Raw genomic sequence first — 6,473 nt, 5'->3', positions numbered from 1 at the left:
TTAGGTATTAATTTAGTAACAACATTATTTTAACTTGCTTTCACTATAATAACTGTTATTCAATTTCTATCTGCTTAAACTACCTTGCATTTTATAATGACTATTTTCTGTTTCTTATGCAAAACATACAACAATTTTTAACAATAATAAACACTAATTTTATAACATTTTATATTATTATATTTCAGCAACTTTGGTATTTATTTGGAGTAAGGCAGAGGCTAGTAAATAGTATTGAAAAAGAAAAGTAATGAGAGTTGTGATTACCTTTCCTTATGCCAACTTGTTTAAACTATAGTTCCCAGTAATTTATTCAAACATTAATCTATTCAAAGAAGTAAAGGTATTTTTTTCTCAAGACATGAAAGTACATAATCAATTCACTTTACATAAGGGAGATGATCACAAATAAGCAATTCTAGATAATCTGAGTGGGTCTGATTCAATTAGTTGAAAGACTTTAAGAACACAGCCTAGGATTCCTGATGAAGTTGTTCTCCTTATGAATAACAGCTCAAGATTGCCAGCCTGCTCTTCCTAATGGCTTGCTTCGTATGTTTCACACCTGCCTACCCAGCCTACATAATAACGTTAACCAATTCATTGAAATAAATCTCTTAATATATATATCTCTTGGTTCTTCCTCTCTGGTTGTGTTTTAACTGACACAGGGTTAGTTTTTAATTGCCTTATCAGATATGAAGGCATATTTTGAAGTTAAAAGTATCAAAATGTTGTGATACCAGTATACAGACCAATAAATGGATCAATGGAAGATGGTAAATGATATATATATGCAAGTCATTAAAAAAAAGTGGAGTTGTGGAACTTGTAAGGAAATACAACAAAATTCTGACTCTTTTCAATAGGTTGACAACATTAAAAGATGCTGTAAAAGAATGTAATTGTATAAAAATAAAGGAAAAAATGGCAATAGGAAAAACATTCTCAATTTTACTATTAAAAATTTAGTAATAGAAAACTTTATTCACAGAAATTCATATAGAAAACGGACTGTGAATAATAGGTAAAGTTCAGCTGTGTTTGTCAACTGTCAAAACCCACCACCTCCCAGATGGATGCTGAGGAGATGGTGGGTGATAAAATCTAATCTTCATCGGGGATGTTGGACAGTCAATAAAAAGCCTTTCTGAAAATATAGGCAAATAAATCACTGAAATTAGAGAAGAACTTAATGAAATTGATGTGTAAAAATCCACACAAAAGATTGATAAAACCAAGACGTGGTTTTCAAAAAAATAAATAAGATCGATAGGCCACTAGTTTAACAAAGAAAAAGAAAGAGAAGATCCAGGAAAGCACAATCAGAAATGAAAAAGGTGGTTTTTATCAGTATCACAACTGATCCCACAGAAATACAAAATATCCTCAGAAACTATTATGAGTAACTCTAAGCACACAAATTCGAAAATCTAGAGGAAATGCATACTTTCCTGTAAGCACACAATTTTCCAAGATTGAATCAGGAAGGGACTGTTACCCTGAATAGACCAATATCAACTTCTGAAATGGAATCAGTAGTGAAAAACCTACCAATCAAAAAACATCCTGGACCAGTTGGTTTCCCAGCTGAACTCTACCACACTGAAAGCAATCCTGCACAAAACTATTCCAAAAAATCAAGGAAGAAGCGCTTCTCCCTAACTCATTCTCTGAATCCAGTATCAGCCAGATATGCAAATCTGGATTTGAAAAAAGAAACCTTCAGCCCAATATTCCTGATGAACACAGACAGAAAAATCTTCAAAAAAAATACTAGCAAACCAAATCCAGCAGCACATAAGAAAGTTAATACATCACAATTAGGAAGGCTTTTATTCCTGGGATACAAGACTGTTTCAACATATGCAAATCAATAAATGTGCTTCACCACATAAACAGAATTAAAGGCAAAAACCACATAATCATCTCAATAGATAGAGAGAAAGCCTTCGATAAATCCAACATTCCTTCATGGTAAAAACCCTCAACAGACTCGGCATCAAAGGAACATACCACAAAATAATAAGATCCATCTATGACAAACCCATGGCCAATATCTTACTCAACTGACAAAAGCTCTAACAATTTTCCTTGAGAACTGGAGTAAAACAAGGATGCCCACTGTCAGCACTCCTGTTCAACCTAGTCCTGGAAGTCCTAGTTCAAGCATTCAGGAAAGAGAAATAAGAGCATCCAAATAGGAAAAGAAGAAGTCAAACTATCTCCCTTTGCTGATGATATGATTCTACACCTGGAAAATCCTGAAGACTCTGCCAAATGATACCTAGAACTGATAAATGACTTTAGTAAAATTTCAGGATACAAAATCAATGTACAAAAATTAGTAGAATTTCTGTAACCAATAATGTTTAGGCTTAGCATCAAATCAAGAACATATTCCCATTTACAATAGTCAAAAGGAAAATGAAATACCTAGGAATAGAGCTAACCAAGGAGGTGAAAGATCTCTACAAGAAGAACTACAAACTACTGAAATAAATGAAAGAAAACACAAATCAATAGAAAAGCATTCCATGCCCATGGATTGGAAAAATCACTATTGTTAAAATGGCCATAATGCCCAAAGCAATTTACAGATTCAACACTATTCCTATCAAACTACCAATGTTATTCTTCAGATAATTAGAGATACTATTAGAACATACACATGGAACCAAAAAAGTGCCCAAATAGCTAAAGGAATCCTAAGCAAAAAGAACAAAGCTGGAGGCATCACACTACCTGACTTCAAATTACACGATAAGGGTAGAGTGACCAAAATAGCATGGCACCATACAAAAGCAGATGCATAAACCAATGGAGCAGAATAGAGAATCCAGAAATAAAGCCATACACCCCCAAACTTTGACAAGGCTGACAGGAACAAGCAATAGGGAAAGGACCCCCTATTCAATAAATGGTGCTAGAATAACTGGCTAGCCATATGTCAAAGAGTAAAACTGGACCCCTACCTTTCACCATATGCAAAAATTAACTCAAAATGAATCAACTATTTAAATGTAAGACTTCCCACTATACAATTCCTAGAAGATAACCTAGGAAATACTCTTCTGAACATTGGCCTTAGTAGAGAATTTATGGCTAAGTCTTGAAAAGCAATTGTAACAAAACCAAAAGTAGACACGTGGGACTTAACCAAAGAGCTTCTGCACAGCAAAAGAAACTTATAACAGAGCAAACAACCTGCAGAATAGGAGAAGTTATTCACAAACCATTCTTTCAACAAAAGTCGAATATCCAGTATTGATATGGTTTAGCTCTGTGTCCCCACCCATATCTTGTAATCCCCATATGTTGAAGGAAGGACTTAGTGGGAGGTGACTGGCTCCCAGGGGCAGCTCCCCAGTGCCTGTTCTCATAATAGTGAGTTCTCATGAGATATCATGGTTTAAAAGTGTGTGGCTGACTGGGCATGGTGGCTTACACCACGTCTGTAATCCCAGCACTTTGGGAGGCAGAGGCGGGCAGATCACCTGAGGTCAGGAGTTCAAGACCAGCCTGGCCAACATGGTGAAACCCTCGTCTCTACAAAAATTAGCCAGGCATGTTAGCAAGTGCCTGTAATCCCAGCTACCCAGAAGGCTGAGGTGGGAGAATCAATTGAACCCAGGAGGCGGAGGTTGCATTGAGCTGAGATCGCACCATTGCGCTTCAGCCTGGGTGACTGAGCAAGACTCCATCTCAAAAAAAAAAAAAAAAAAAAAAAAGTGTGTGGCTTTCTTTGCTCTGTCTCTCCTGCCACTTTGTGAAGAAGGTGCTTACTTCCTCTTCAACTTCTGCTATGATTGTAAGTTTCCTGAAGCCTCTCCAGCAATGCAGAACTGTGATTTAATTAAACCTTTTTTCTTTATAAATTACCCAGTCTCAGGTAGTTCTTTACAGCAGTGTGAGAATGGGCTAATACAAGCATCTATAGAGAACTTAAACAAATCAACAAGCAAAAAACATTTAGCATATTAAAAATGTGCAAATCACATGAACAGATGCTTCTCAAAAGAAGGTATACAAGTGGCCACTGAACATATGAAAAAATGCTCATCATTACTAATCATCAGAGAAATGCAAATTAATACAATGATATACCATCTCACATCAGTCAAAATGGCTATTATTAAAAAGTCAAGGAATAACAGATACTGGTGAGGCTTTGGAGAAAAGGGAATATTATATACTGTTGATGAGAATGTAAATTAGTCCAGCCACTGTAGAAAACAGTCTGGCGATTTTACAAAGAACTTAAAGACACCTACCATTTGACCCAGCCATTTCACTACTGGGTATGTACCCAAAGGAAAATAAATCATTCTACCAAAAAGACACATATACTCACATGTTCATTGTTGCACTATTCATAATAGCTAAGACATGAAATCAACCTACGTGCCCATCAACATAGACTGGATAAAGAAAATGGGGTACATAGACACTATGGAATACTATACAGCCATAACAAAAATGAAATCATGCCCTTTGCAGCAACTTGGATATCGTTGTGAGCCATAATCCTAAGTGCATTAACTTAGGAATAGAAAAACCAAATACTACATGTTTTCACTTATAAGTGGGAACTAAACATTGAGCATACATGGACATTAATACAAGAATAATAGACACTGCAGTATACTCAACAGACAGAGGGGGAGTTGGTCATGGATTGGAAAACCATCTATCGATACTATGCTCACTCTCTTGGGTGATGGGATCTGTATTAGTCCGTTTTCACACTGTTATAAAGAACTACCTGACACTGGATAATTTATAAAGGTCTAATTGACTTACAGTTCCACATTGCTGGGGAAGCCTCAGGAAACTTAGAAACCTGGTGGAAGGTGAAGGGGAAGCAAGCACCTTCTTCACAAGGTGGCAGGAGAGAGAGAGAGATTGAAAGCGGAGGAAACCACACACATTTAAACCATCATAACTCATGAGAACACACTTACTACCACGAGAACAGCATGGGGGATTCCACCCCCATTATCCAATCACCTCCCACCAGGTCCCTCCCTCCATGTGGGGATTACAATTCGAGATGAGATTTGGTTGGGAACACAGAGCCAAACCGTATCAGGAGCCATACCCCAAAACTCAGCATTACACAGTATTCCCATGTAACAAACCTATACATGTACCCCCATATCTAAAATAAAAGTTGAAATTTAAATATACATATATCAAAAAGAATGTATATACACACTTAAATTTTCATAAAATACTTTGATATGTGATAATTTTAATGTTAAATTTAATAATTGAATATTAAATGTGGTTAATGTTTAACATGTAATTTCTTGTCAGAAATTTTCTTTATATATTAGTATATACTCTCTAAAGAGAAGTATAAGATGTGTGAGACAACCATGTCTTTATTAAGTGCCTTAAAATTTTGCTTGTTTGGGATTCTATCTTTTCTTGAAAATTGTTTTAATTAATGTTAAAATAGTTTGAATTAATAAATCAGACTTAACTCCCCAACAATTTTTTTTAAAGTTTTCTCTGATGTTACTAAACTTGATCAATAAAACTACTGTTCTCAAGGTTACTAATGGCCTATTTTCTTTTGCTAAATAAAAAGTAAATAAGAAAAATCATAATTTTATTTTATTTCTCAGCAGAATTTTACCTTGCTGATGGAGTGCAGTGGTGCGATCTCAGCTTACTGCAAGCTCCGCCTCCTGGGTTCATGCCATTCTCCTGCCTCAGCCTCCTGAGTAGCTGGGACTACAGGTGCCCACCACCACGCCCAGCTAATTTTTTGTATTTTTAGAAAGAGATGGGGTTTCACCGTGTTAGCCAGGATGGTCTCGATCTCCTGACCTCATGATCTGCCCACCTCGGCCTCACAAAGTGCTGGGATTACAGGGGTGAGCCACCATGCCCAGTTGGTTCTTAGACTTTTTTAAAAATTACAATATTAACATCAAAATTGAAAACAATGCAAATAATGTTAAAGTGTCTGAACTAGCAATTGGGAAACATCATCTTATTCTTCCCACTCACCAGATATAACTATAGTAAGCAGTGCACATGGACATAGTTTACAAACTTTGAGATACGTTTTTACACACATTCAAAGGCACCAAGTCAATAGAAATGTTAAAAATGTTCAAAATAAGTTATTGAAGACATAGCCTTTATAAAACATAAAAGAACAAATGAGAAATTATCTTAATGGACAAGGTAATTTGTTGACATTCCCTAAAATAAGACCTGTGTTTTTGCTTTCATAAGCTGCTCCAATATCTGGAAATTCAGCCCTCTCTTCCAGCTTGGCTGAGCTCCTGGCAAATGCTAATTTAAGGTTAAGGCACAAACCTGCTTGTAACACAAGGGGAGCCACCAAGGACCTGCCGGCATTCTGCTACTCTGGCCCCATGGAGAAGAGCAGAATCAATTCTGCCACAGATGGTAAAAACCAAGGAATAGCCAACAAATGTTTGAAGAAAACAGCA

This window comes from Nomascus leucogenys, chromosome 3 (assembly GCF_006542625.1).
Source record: "Nomascus leucogenys isolate Asia chromosome 3, Asia_NLE_v1, whole genome shotgun sequence".
Taxonomy (NCBI): Eukaryota; Metazoa; Chordata; class Mammalia; order Primates; family Hylobatidae; genus Nomascus; species Nomascus leucogenys.
Note: the sequence above shows the minus strand (reverse complement) of the source record.